Here is a 12,617-nt window from a genome sequence, read left to right as displayed (position 1 = left end):
GAAGCTGTGTAAAGTGGCCTTAAATGGCAAGGAGGATAAAGGGTATTCAGAGGCAGCATTATTAATAGGCATTGCTTCACTTTTAGTCAGATTTAATTTGTAGCCTGAAATTTTGCCGAATTCTGTTAGCAATGCAAGCACCACTGGGATAGAGCTGGCCGGGTCAGCAATGAACAGCAAAAGGTCGTCTGCATACAAGGATAATTTATGGTCAACTCCCCCCCTAGTGATGCCCAACATTGAACTGCCTCTAATTGCAATGGCCAAAGGTTCGATAGCCAGAGCGAACAGAAGAGGGGAGAGTGGGCATCCTTGCCTTGTTCCTCTCCCAAGAGGGAAGTATTTTGAGTAGTAATTATTTGTGCGTACGCAGGCTAAAGGGGAAGTATACAAAAGCTTTATCCAAGATATAAAATAATCACCCACTCCAAATTTTTTAAGAGTGTAAAATAAAAAATCCCACTCAACTCTGTCGAAAGCCTTTTCAGCGTCCATGGATATAATTAACTCTGGAGTCTTTTTATGTGGGCTAGTGTAAAGAATATTTAAGAGACGTCTGATGTTGTGAAAAGACTGCCTATTTTTAATGAAACCAGTCTGATCTGGGGAGATTATAGCTGGTAGTAGTGGTTCCAAGCGACATGCTAGTATCTTAGCAAGTACTTTTACATCTGCACACAGTAGAGAAATAGGACGATAATTATTACACTGAAGGGGGTCCTTATCTTTTTTAAGAATTAAGGAGATGGAGGCTACTCCAAGGCTTTTCACCATTTTGGGTGCAGTAATGGTTGCCCCATCCATCTGGATTGAAAAGTTATGGTGTAGAGTCGAGTTGGCAGAAACTACAAGCATTTCCGTTTTTGCGAGGTTCAGCTGAAGATGATGATCTTTCATCCAGTGTGAAATAACCAACAGGCAGGCTGAGATGCGAGCTGGAACCGAGGGATCATCAGGGATCATCTGTTCTATCTAGTTTGTACTGCTTGCAAGGTCAAATCCTAATAAGGCCCATTCTGTACATGCGTCAGGTGCTCCGCTGATTCTGCTGTAAGTTTCCACTACACATGTTTATCTAAAAATGAATTTCCATTACAATTCCTCTCTTTTTATCATTCATTGATAACTCATTAATAAATTCATTTTTCAATTGATTTCTAAACATCACATTTACACTCTTCTCTCGATTTTTAAGCAAATGATCACTCTTTTAAGACTTGTTACAGAACATACCAACTCATGCAGTTTGCTGTTTTTGTTTGGATAGACCCAAAATACATATAAGCAAACAGATAGTTATCTCAAATTTCAAAAAGTCAGGTCTGTTAATATTTTCCCTATTAAGTAACAGCTGTCACCTAAAATTTTGTTCTCAATTTGTTTAAGGTTTTTCTTTATCCATATCCATGTAGCTACTGTTATCGTCAAAGTCACAATCAAAATCATCACCCATGTCAATGTTCATACCTTCTTCATTCACGGCCATCTTTACCATCTGATGGGATGTTGTAGATGTAATCTGTCTGCCCACTGACCATGATACAAATCTGAATATACATGGCAGACAACATAATATCACTAGACCCACCCCCAATACAGGTAACACCACAGTAAAGGCCCAGTAGATCCAGTTTCCCCTCTTAAACAACAGCCAATCTAGCCATGAGTTGTTAGCGTTCTTAGGCTCTTTTACGGCCATTCTCATGTGGGCTACAATCTCAGAAATGGTTTGTTGGAAACAGGTTAATGAAAACAGCAGAACACTCAGTAATGATACTAGCAACGTCAGTACATACTCCACGCCCTTCGAAATCGATGGCAATTAATCTTATCCATCTTCAGCTTTGATGACGTTTAAGCACAGCTTATTCACCTCTCTTTTGGTCGCTTTCTCCTCCGTCTGTTTGCTGTTTGGTGTTGTATGCAGAAGTTACTGTTTCACACACACACCTCTTAACTTTTTTGTTGCTTTGTTGCAGCTGTGACCTTGCTTTACTCAGATAGCAGCCTGCTGTTTTCTTCAGATAGCTTCAGAAAGCTTCAGAGCTTCAGAGACTCTTTCTCTCCTACTCCCTCGTGGAATCCTTCTCAGGTGATGGAACTTTCCTGCAGTGCCCAGCATGCACCCACGTCGCCCGCTCTGCGACCTTCACCGCTGTCTCAGTGGTCAGTAGCACTTAATAATAATAATAATAATTCCTTACATTTATATAGCGCTTTTCTGGGCACTCAAAGCACTTTACACACAATGGGGGGAATCTCCTCACTTGAAATGGACCCAGCCAGCGTTTCGCTCTCCAGCTCTTTCTCCTCAGGTCCCTGATCACCACGAAATCGCCAGGCCTCAGACTGTGCAGTGGTCTCTCAGGCCCTGTTGGAGGTGGATGAGATTGTGGAACTTTTATCGCTCTGGCCACATTATGTGTTTATGTGTGTTGCAAATTACACATCGTCTACAGAAATTGTCCGCAAATGCAGTGAACCCCTTTGTGAAACACAGTTCCCTCATTTCCGCAACCATTGCTGTTTTTGACACATGATCTTTACCGTGAAGTGATTTCGCATAATGTTGGAAAAATATTTTTGGTAAACACGCCTTGCCCTCAGCACACTTCCACACATTATCTTTCATCACACAGCCAGACTGTCTCAACTTGTTCTTCTCTAGCCCCGTCGCAAAGGTCTGCATATCCTGCAAAGAAGAACACACGTCATTGTTATCACCAACAGATAGCAAAGAACATTCAGAGTTGTCCTTGTCGTGGGACGCCGCGACTTTTGCTGCTCCATCTGCCCTGGAGTTACCTACAGAAACAGAATCTTTATTGTTAGTATGCGCTGCGCATTTACAATTGGCCAGTTTGTCAGGTAGTAAAATCGCATCCAGCAGCGCAGTCACTAAAGGAGCATAGAGTATTGGTTGACCATCAGACTTTAGAATTTTTCTGTGTTTCCACAGAGCCCCAAAATCATGAGCTACCCCAAATGCATATCTTGAGTCAGTGTGAATTGTAGCCTCTTTTTCTGCCATTAATTTACATGCTTCTGTCAACGCCACGAGCTCTGCGGCCTGTGCCGAATAGTGCCTTGGTAATTTCCCAGAGGTCACCACATCAAATTCAGTTGTTACAGCGTAACCAACCTTATTCTGGCCTGTTTGTGGATCTTTAAATGCTGAACCATCCCCAAAGAGGGCATTGTCACAATTTTCAAGTGGTTCATCAGAAAGGTCCGGTCGTGGCGAACACACCTGTTCAAGTGCTGTTAAACAACAACGATGCTCTTCCCCATCCTCCTCAGTAGGAAGAAGAGTAGCTGCATTCAAACCAGTACATCGGTTAACAGTCACATTTGACATATCTAACAAGATAGTGTGATATCTCAGCCAGCGTTCTGTTGACAGATGCAATGTTTTTTGTTCTCGGAGTATCATGGACACAAATTGTGGCACCATCAGTATCAGATCAGAATAACCAACAAAATCTCTTGAAGCCATAACAGCTTTTTCCACAGCCGCCAGTGCTCTTAAGAAACGTGGCAGGCCTGCTGCTACAGGGTCAAGTTTGCTCAAAGTAGGCCACAGGTCACAGTCTACCTCCATGGTCCTGTAGGAGTAATGACGTCATGAAACCACTTCTTTCATCTATCATCTGAACAAATGGTTTTGTTGGTACAGGCAAACCCAATGCAGGGGCTTCAGCCATTTGTAATTTCATGTTTACAAATGCCTGATCTACCTCTGTCGACCACTCTAGTTTATCAGTGGATTTCATTCCCTTCCCTAATGTTAGGGCTCTCAGGGGTTGTTCCAAAATTGCATAATTTGGAATAAATGTGCGACAATATGAGCACATACCCAAAAAAGACAACATTTGTTTTTTTGTTAATGGTTTTGGTAAATTTTTTATACCACTCACCCTTTTTTCTTTTTTTCCTTTGTTTGACAGCTGCATTTACTGCTTGTAAATCCTGTACAAACGCCATTCTGTAGGCATCCTATTATCCCTTATCTTTTTTACAGGAAAAATAGGGGTGCGAACCTCAGAATTGTTGCATGGTACAATAACACCCTGTTCCAGTAAAGCTTCAAATACTGGGGTAATGCCCTCAATGGCTTCCCTTTTCAAAGGATATAATCTGTAATAATCTGAGGTCTGTAATCAGATTTTGCAGTGATTGTCACTGGATCACAACCTTTGATTAAACCAACATCATATTTGCTTTTTGCCTACAGTTCACTTGGCATTTCTGCTAAAGCTGGGTGTATGTCTGCAGCGTTAAAATCAACCATGCAAGAATTCTTCACGCACACTTTGTCAATAGCAGTCACAGTTCTTGAAACAGCTGTTTCAGTTTCACTGCCCACCCTCTCTGCTCTCCCAGTCTTCGGCTTTAACACTGCTTCACAAACGGGCCTAAATCAGCCCAAGACTGATGTTTACCCTTGCAAACTGATATGTGAGGCACAGCCTGTGCTGAGATAGAATGAAAGCTGCTTTTCTGACAGAGACACTGAAACTGCACACAGACTATCCTTTCAGTACATTTTCTCTAAAATCAACGTTTCATTCACATTTGTCTCAAACCAAGCTTTCTCAAATTCCTCATCTGTAAATTACGACATGTGATGTGCAATGCAGTTCACCAAGAGACATATCAATGTCGAAACGTTTTACTCAATCTTTAGCCAATTTGCAGATTACATCAGCCCATTGATTGTTTTCAATGAGTCTGTGATACAACCAGCAAACAACAAAATTCCTCCTTTTTTTCCACTCTCACACCTGAGAAGTCTGCTGTTAGAACTAAGCTTAGTTTACACAAAATATCCCCTCCAATGAGTGGTATCAGACATTTTGGCAAACAAACAAATGTGTGGTTGAAAATTTTACCCCCCTCTGTCTCACAGGTCAGCAGAGCTGTAAATCGCTCGATCACTGTATGACCAGATGCAGACATCTCGTGAAATTTGTTTTTCAAAGGTATTTCACACTGTAGGTCACATGGTCGTATGCTAGATCTGCTAGCTCCACTATCAGCTACAAACTCAACCAATGTATTCTCAATCAACATAGAATATTTTGGCATATTTAAAAAATGCTTCACAAAAAAAAAACAATGCCATTTCATCAGAAAAATGATCAACATTACTGTGATCAAAATTACAGTGGGAAATGCAAGCTTTTTCTTCATTGGAGAGAGCCAAAAGTATGTCAGTGTATGTGAATATGTGTGTATAAAAATGTGTCTGCATTTAAACTTGTTAGTAAAAATATGTTCACTTCCCTTTACTGTAGCTGTTGGCTGCTTGCCCAGACCCTCTCTGTTCTGCTTTTCCCTCTCTGCACATCAGATCCTTGATGTTGGTTTGCGCCTTTCGGGTCAATCCTTAGCCCAAAGTCCATCTAAGTGGCAAGCGCAGACATTTGGTACAGTTTCTCTTTACGTGCACCACAGGCTCTGCAGGTTTCATCGCCATCCATCACATTCCAGTTTCTCCATCTTCTGGTATCTTTCTCACCCTTGACACCTTTGTCGCCTTTGAACTTGTGATCAATATCTTTGGCTACGCATTCAGGCTAAAGTCTTTAACTCTCTCTGCCACCATATCAGAGTGATAAAGTAACACTGACAAAGCACCGCGTCAATTTCTTTGCGCCAAAGTTTATGCAGCGTAGCAATGTCCCTGGCAGCCTTAATGGGCACTTTAGACTGTAGGTTTTAAGGCGTTTGCGATCAAGGTATTGTCCACAAAAGCTCGGAAAAGCATGTGAACAAAACAATGGACAAGGGCTTTAATGCAAGTGCACCGAAAGGGGATCAAAAGAACTGTCTTGGAATGCCGTGTAGTGGAATGTCCTGGGATGCCGTTGATTTTTAAGGCAATGGGATTCGCAGGACTTTTCGTCAAATCCTCGCACAACTTTAATTCATACCATTTGACAGATCCACGCCGAACGTCAAGCGACACCGTGATAGGAATGGGAGCATCTTACCATCATTGCTTCAGACTCAGGAAATGTTCTTGAAACTTCACACCACCTGGCCTCCAGAGGAGCTGTAGCTTTTTTTGCCCCGGGGAAGCATGATCCACACGGAAAAGAATAAAATATGCTGGCCAGTCATCTAAGCGCTTCCAAGTGCCAAAAGGTAGCACCTTGCCCCGTGTGAGGCTCGAACTCACGACCTTCAGATTATGAGACTGACGCGCTGCCTACTGCGCCAACGAGGCAGACTATTGAACCTGGGCAAACTGGGAAACACCAGCTTCCATGTCACGGTGCTGCGGAGTGGCTCCCAGGAGACAGCTTAGGTCAGGCAAGCATGTCAGGATGGCCGAGCGGTCTAAGGCGCTGCGTTCAGGTTGCAGTCTCCTCTGGAGGCGTGGGTTCGAATCCCACTTCTTACAAACCTAATCTTTGGCTACGCGCTCAGGCTCAAGTCTTTAACTCTCTGGCACCATGTCCGAGTGATACAGTAACACTGACAAAGCACCGCATCAATCTCGTTGTGCCAAAATTTATGCAGCGTAGCAATGTCCCTGGCAGCCTTAATGAGCTCTTTAGACTGTAGGTTTTAGGGCGTTTGCAATCAAGGTATTGTCCACAAAAACTCGGAAAAGCATGTGAACAAAACAATGGACGAGGGCTTTAATGCAAGTGAACCAAAAGGGGATCAAAAGTACTGTCTTGGAATGCCATGTAGTGGAATGTCCTGGGATGCCGTTGATTTTTAAGGCAATGGGATTCGCAGGACTTTTCGTCAAATCCTCGCACAACGTTAATTCATGACATTTGACAGATCCACGCCGAACGTCAAGCGACACCGTGATAGGAATGGGAGCATCTTACCATCATTGCTTCAGACTCAGGAAATGTTCTTGGAACTTCACACCACCTGGCCTCCAGAGGAGCTGTAGCTTTTTTTGCCCCGGGGAAGCATGATCCACACGGAAGGGAATAAAAAATGCTGGCCAGTCATCTAAGCGCTTCCAAGTGCCAAAAGGTAGCACCTTGCCCCGTGTGAGGCTCGAACTCACGACCTTCAGATTATGAGACTGACGCGCTGCCTACTGCGCCAACGAGGCAGACTGTTGGACCTGGGCAAACTGGGAAACACCAGCTTCCATGTCACGGTGCTGCGGAGTGGCTCCCAGGAGACAGCATAGGCCAGGCAAGCATGTTAGGATGGCCGAGCGTTCAAAAGCGCTGCGTTCAGGTCGCAGTCTCCTCTGGAGGTGTGGGTTCGAATCCCACTTCTGACAAACCTAATCTTTGGCTACGCGTTCAGGCTCAAGTCTTTAACTCTCTGGCACCATGTCCGAGTGATACAGTAACACTGACAAAGCACCGCATCAATCTTGTTGTGCCAAAATTTATGCAGCGTAGCAATGTCCCTGGCAGCCTTAATGGGCTCTTTAGACTGTAGGTTTTAGGGCGTTTGCAATCAAGGTATTGTCCACAAAAACTCGGAAAAGCATGTGAACAAAACAATGGACGAGGGCTTTAATGCAAGTGAACCAAAAGGGGATCAAAAGTACTGTCTTGGAATGCCATGTAGTGGAATGTCCTGGGATGCCGTTGATTTTTAAGGCAATGGGATTCGCAGGACTTTTCGTCAAATCCTCGCACAACGTTAATTCATGACATTTGACAGATCCACGCCAAACGTCAAGCGACACCGTGATAGGAATGGGAGCATCTTACCATCATTGCTTCAGACTCAGGAAATGTTCTTGGAACTTCACACCACCTGGCCTCCAGAGGAGCTGTAGCTTTTTTTGCCCCGGGGAAGCATGATCCACACGGAAAAGAATAAAATATGCTGGCCAGTCATCTAAGCGCTTCCAAGTGCCAAAAGGTAGCACCTTGCCCCGTGTGAGGCTCGAACTCACGACCTTCAGATTATGAGACTGACGCGCTGCCTACTGCGCCAACGAGGCAGACTGTTGGACCTGGGCAAACTGGGAAACACCAGCTTCCATGTCACGGTGCTGCGGAGTGGCTCCCAGGAGACAGCTTAGGTCAGGCAAGCATGTCAGGATGGCCGAGCGGTCTAAGGCGCTGCGTTCAGGTCGCAGTCTCCTCTGGAGGCGTGGGTTCGAATCCCACTTCTTACAAACCTAATCTTTGGCTACGCGTTCAGGCTCAAGTCTTTAACTCTCTTTCACCATGTCCGAGTGATACAGTAACACTGACAAAGCACTGCATCAATCTCGTTGTGCCAAAGTTTTTGCAGCGTAGCAGTGTCCCTGGCAACCTTAATAGGCTCTTTAGACTGTAGGTTTTAGGCGTTTGCGATCAAGGTATTGTCCATGAAAGTTCGGAAAAGCATGTGAACAAAACAATGGACAAGGGCTTTAATGCAAGTGAACCAAAAGGGGATCAAAAGTACTGTCTTGGAATGCCATGTAGTGGAATGTCCTGGGATGCCGTTGATTTTTAAGCAATGGGATTCGCAGGACTTTTCGTCAAATCCTCGCACAACGTTAATTCATGACATTTGACAGATCCACGCCGAACGTCAAGCGACACCGTGATAGTAATGGGAGCATCTTACCATCATTGCTTCAGACTCAGGAAATGTTCTTGGAACTTCACACCACCTGGCCTCCAGAGGAGCTGTAGCTTTTTTTGCCCCGGGGAAGCATGATCCACACGGAAGGGAATAAAAAATGCTGGCCAGTCATCTAAGCGCTTCCAAGTGCCAAAAGGTAGCACCTTGCCCCGTGTGAGGCTCAAACTCACGACCTTTAGATTATGAGACTGACGCGCTGCCTACTGCGCCAACGAGGCAGACTGTTGGACCTGGGCAAACTGGGAAACACCAGCTTCCATGTCACGGTGCTGCGGAGTGGCTCCCAGGAGACAGCATAGGTCAGGCAAGCATGTTAGGATGGCCGAGCGGTCTAAGGCGCTACATTCAGGTCGCAGTCTCCTCTGGAGGTGTGGGTTCGAATCCCACTTCTGACAAACCTAATCTTTGGCTACGCGTTCAGGCTCAAGTCTTTAACTCTCTGGCACCATGTCCGAGTGATACAGTAACACTGACAAAGCACCGCATCAATCTTGTTGTGCCAAAATTTATGCAGCGTAGCAATGTCCCTGGCAGCCTTAATGGGCTCTTTAGACTGTAGGTTTTAGGGCGTTTGCAATCAAGGTATTGTCCACAAAAACTCGGAAAAGCATGTGAACAAAACAATGGACGAGGGCTTTAATGCAAGTGAACCAAAAGGGGATCAAAAGTACTGTCTTGGAATGCCATGTAGTGGAATGTCCTGGGATGCCGTTGATTTTTAAGGCAATGGGATTCGCAGGACTTTTCGTCAAATCCTCGCACAACGTTAATTCATGACATTTGACAGATCCACGCCGAACGTCAAGCGACACCGTGATAGGAATGGGAGCATCTTACCATCATTGCTTCAGACTCAGGAAATGTTCTTGGAACTTCACACCACCTGGCCTCCAGAGGAGCTGTAGCTTTTTTTGCCCCGGGGAAGCATGATCCACACGGAAAAGAATAAAATATGCTGGCCAGTCATCTAAGCGCTTCCAAGTGCCAAAAGGTAGCACCTTGCCCCGTGTGAGGCTCGAACTCACGACCTTCAGATTATGAGACTGACGCGCTGCCTACTGCGCCAACATGCAGACTGTTGGACCTGGGCAAACTGGGAAACACCAGCTTCCATGTCACGGTGCTGCGGAGTGGCTCCCAGGAGACAGCTTAGGTCAGGCAAGCATGTCAGGATGGCCGAGCGGTCTAAGGCGCTGCGTTCAGGTCGCAGTCTCCTCTGGAGGCGTGGGTTCGAATCCCACTTCTGACAAACCTAATCTTTGGCTACTCGTTCAGGCTCAAGTCTTTAACTCTCTTTCACCATGTCCGAGTGATACAGTAACACTGACAAAGCACCGCATCAATCTCGTTGTGCCAAAATTTATGCAGCGTAGCAGTGTCCATGGCAGCCTTAATGGCCTCTTTAGACTGTAGGTTTTAAGGCTTTTGCATTCAAGGTATTGTCCACAAAAACTCGGAAAAGCATGTGAACAAAACAATGGACGAGGGCTTTAATGCAAGTGAACCAAAAGGGGATCAAAAGTACTGTCTTGGAATGCCATGTAGTGGAATGTCCTGGGATGCCGTTGATTTTTAAGGCAATGGGATTCGCAGGACTTTTCGTCAAATCCTCGCACAACGTTAATTCATGACATTTGACAGATCCACGCCGAACGTCAAGCGACACCGTGATAGGAATGGGAGCATCTTACCATCATTGCTTCAGACTCAGGAAATGTTCTTGGAACTTCACACCACCTGGCCTCCAGAGGAGCTGTAGCTTTTTTTGCCCCGGGGAAGCATGATCCACACGGAAGGGAATAAAAAATGCTGGCCAGTCATCTAAGCGCTTCCAAGTGCCAAAAGGTAGCACCTTGCCCCGTGTGAGGCTCAAACTCACGACCTTCAGATTATGAGACTGACGCGCTGCCTACTGCGCCAACGAGGCAGACTGTTGGACCTGGGCAAACTGGGAAACACCAGCTTCCATGTCACGGTGCTGCGGAGTGGCTCCCAGGAGACAGCTTAGGTCAGGCAAGCATGTCAGGATGGCCGAGCGGTCTAAGGCGCTGCGTTCAGGTTGCAGTCTCCTCTGGAGGCGTGGGTTCGAATCCCACTTCTTACAAACCTAATCTTTGGCTACGCGCTCAGGCTCAAGTCTTTAACTCTCTGGCACCATGTCCGAGTGATACAGTAACACTGACAAAGCACCGCATCAATCTCGTTGTGCCAAAATTTATGCAGCGTAGCAGTGTACATGGCAGCCTTAATGGGCTCTTTAGACTGTAGGTTTTAAGGCTTTTGCAATCAAGGTATTGTCCACAAAAACTCGGAAAAGCATGTGAACAAAACAATGGACGAGGGCTTTAATGCAAGTGAACCAAAAGGGGATCAAAAGTACTGTCTTGGAATGCCATGTAGTGGAATGTCCTGGGATGCCGTTGATTTTTAAGGCAATGGGATTCGCAGGACTTTTCGTCAAATCCTCGCACAACGTTAATTCATGACATTTGACAGATCCAAGTAGCAATGTCCCTGGCAGCCGTAATAAGCTCTTTAGACTGTAGGTTTTAAGGCATTTGCAATCAAGGTATTGTCCACAAAAACTCGGAAAAGCATGTGAACAAAACAATGGACGAGGGCTTTAATGCAAGTGAACCAAAAGGGGATCAAAAGTACTGTCTTGGAATGCCATGTAGTGGAATGTCCTGGGATGCCGTTGATATTTAAGGCAATGGGATTCGCAGGACTTTTCGTCAAATCCTCGCACAACGTTAATTCATGACATTTGACAGATCCACGCCGAACGTCAAGCGACACCGTGATAGGAATGGGAGCATCTTACCATCATTGCTTCAGACTCAGGAAATGTTCTTGGAACTTCACACCACCTGGCCTCCAGAGGAGCTGTAGCTTTTTTTGCCCCGGGGAAGCATGATCCACACGGAAGGGAATAAAAAATGCTGGCCAGTCATCTAAGCGCTTCCAAGTGCCAAAAGGTAGCACCTTGCCCCGTGTGAGGCTCGAACTCACGACCTTCAGATTATGAGACTGACGCGCTGCCTACTGCGCCAACGAGGCAGACTATTGGACCTGGGCAAACTGGGAAACACCAGCTTCCATGTCACTGTGCTGCGGAGTGGCTCCCAGGAGACAGCTTAGGTCAGGCAAGCATGTCAGGATGGCCGAGCGGTCTAAGGCGCTGCGTTCAGGTCGCAGTCTCCTCTGGAGGCGTGGGTTCGAATCCCACTTCTGACAAACCTAATCTTTGGCTACGCGTTCAGGCTCAAGTCTTTAACTCTCTGGCACCATGTCCGAGTGATACAGTAACACTGACAAAGCACCGCATCAATTTCGTTGTGCCAAAATTTATGCAGCGGTGCAGTGTACATGGCAGCCTTAATGGGCTCTTTAGACTGTAGGTTTTAAGGCTTTTGCAATCAAGGTATTGTCCACAAAAACTCGGAAAAGCATGTGAACAAAACAATGGACGAGGGCTTTAATGCAAGTAAACCAAAAGGGGATCAAAAGTACTGTCTTGGAATGCCATGTAGTGGAATGTCCTGGGATGCCGTTGATTTTTAAGGCAATGGGATTCGCAGGACTTTTCGTCAAATCCTCGCACAACGTTAATTCATGACATTTGACAGATCCAAGTAGCAATGTCCCTGGCAGCCGTAATAGGCTCTTTAGACTGTAGGTTTTAAGGCATTTGCAATCAAGGTATTGTCCACAAAAACTCGGAAAAGCATGTGAACAAAACAATGGACGAGGGCTTTAATGCAAGTGAACCAAAAGGGGATCAAAAGTACTGTCTTGGAATGCCATGTAGTGGAATGTCCTGGGATGCCGTTGATATTTAAGGCAATGGGATTCGCAGGACTTTTCGTCAAATCCTCGCACAGCGTTAATTCATGACATTTGACAGATCCACGCCGAACGTCAAGCGACACCGTGATAGGAATGGGAGCATCTTACCATCATTGCTTCAGACTCAGGAAATGTTCTTGGAACTTCACACCACCTGGCCTCCAGAGGAGCTGTAGCTTTTTTTGCCCCGG

The 12,617-nt window shown here is 45.6% G+C and overlaps 12 non-coding genes across 12 annotated transcripts; 5 read left to right on the top strand and 7 right to left on the bottom strand.

The window, feature by feature from the left end:
• Positions 1–6,159: 6,159 nt before the first annotated feature.
• trnam-cau (transfer RNA methionine (anticodon CAU)) lies at positions 6,160–6,232 on the bottom strand. Its single transcript has one exon. It is a non-coding gene; the product is annotated as a tRNA-Met (tRNA).
• A 94-nt stretch (positions 6,233–6,326) lies between these two features.
• On the top strand, positions 6,327–6,409 carry trnal-cag (transfer RNA leucine (anticodon CAG)). Its single transcript has one exon. It is a non-coding gene; the product is annotated as a tRNA-Leu (tRNA).
• Positions 6,410–7,014: 605 nt separating this feature from the next.
• On the bottom strand, positions 7,015–7,087 carry trnam-cau (transfer RNA methionine (anticodon CAU)). The gene has a single exon. It is a non-coding gene; the product is annotated as a tRNA-Met (tRNA).
• Positions 7,088–7,869: 782 nt separating this feature from the next.
• Positions 7,870–7,942, bottom strand: trnam-cau (transfer RNA methionine (anticodon CAU)). The gene has a single exon. It is a non-coding gene; the product is annotated as a tRNA-Met (tRNA).
• Positions 7,943–8,036: 94 nt separating this feature from the next.
• On the top strand, positions 8,037–8,119 carry trnal-cag (transfer RNA leucine (anticodon CAG)). The gene has a single exon. It is a non-coding gene; the product is annotated as a tRNA-Leu (tRNA).
• A 603-nt stretch (positions 8,120–8,722) lies between these two features.
• On the bottom strand, positions 8,723–8,795 carry trnam-cau (transfer RNA methionine (anticodon CAU)). Its single transcript has one exon. It is a non-coding gene; the product is annotated as a tRNA-Met (tRNA).
• Positions 8,796–9,576: 781 nt separating this feature from the next.
• trnam-cau (transfer RNA methionine (anticodon CAU)) lies at positions 9,577–9,650 on the bottom strand. Its single transcript has one exon. It is a non-coding gene; the product is annotated as a tRNA-Met (tRNA).
• Positions 9,651–9,743: 93 nt separating this feature from the next.
• trnal-cag (transfer RNA leucine (anticodon CAG)) lies at positions 9,744–9,826 on the top strand. The gene has a single exon. It is a non-coding gene; the product is annotated as a tRNA-Leu (tRNA).
• A 605-nt stretch (positions 9,827–10,431) lies between these two features.
• On the bottom strand, positions 10,432–10,504 carry trnam-cau (transfer RNA methionine (anticodon CAU)). The gene has a single exon. It is a non-coding gene; the product is annotated as a tRNA-Met (tRNA).
• Positions 10,505–10,598: 94 nt separating this feature from the next.
• Positions 10,599–10,681, top strand: trnal-cag (transfer RNA leucine (anticodon CAG)). The gene has a single exon. It is a non-coding gene; the product is annotated as a tRNA-Leu (tRNA).
• An 883-nt stretch (positions 10,682–11,564) lies between these two features.
• trnam-cau (transfer RNA methionine (anticodon CAU)) lies at positions 11,565–11,637 on the bottom strand. The gene has a single exon. It is a non-coding gene; the product is annotated as a tRNA-Met (tRNA).
• A 94-nt stretch (positions 11,638–11,731) lies between these two features.
• Positions 11,732–11,814, top strand: trnal-cag (transfer RNA leucine (anticodon CAG)). The gene has a single exon. It is a non-coding gene; the product is annotated as a tRNA-Leu (tRNA).
• Positions 11,815–12,617: the final 803 nt, after the last annotated feature.

Source organism: Danio rerio, chromosome 4 (assembly GCF_049306965.1).
Source record: "Danio rerio strain Tuebingen ecotype United States chromosome 4, GRCz12tu, whole genome shotgun sequence".
NCBI lineage: Eukaryota > Metazoa > Chordata > Actinopteri > Cypriniformes > Danionidae > Danio > Danio rerio.
Note: the sequence above shows the minus strand (reverse complement) of the source record. Positions and strands in the feature narration are given on the sequence as shown.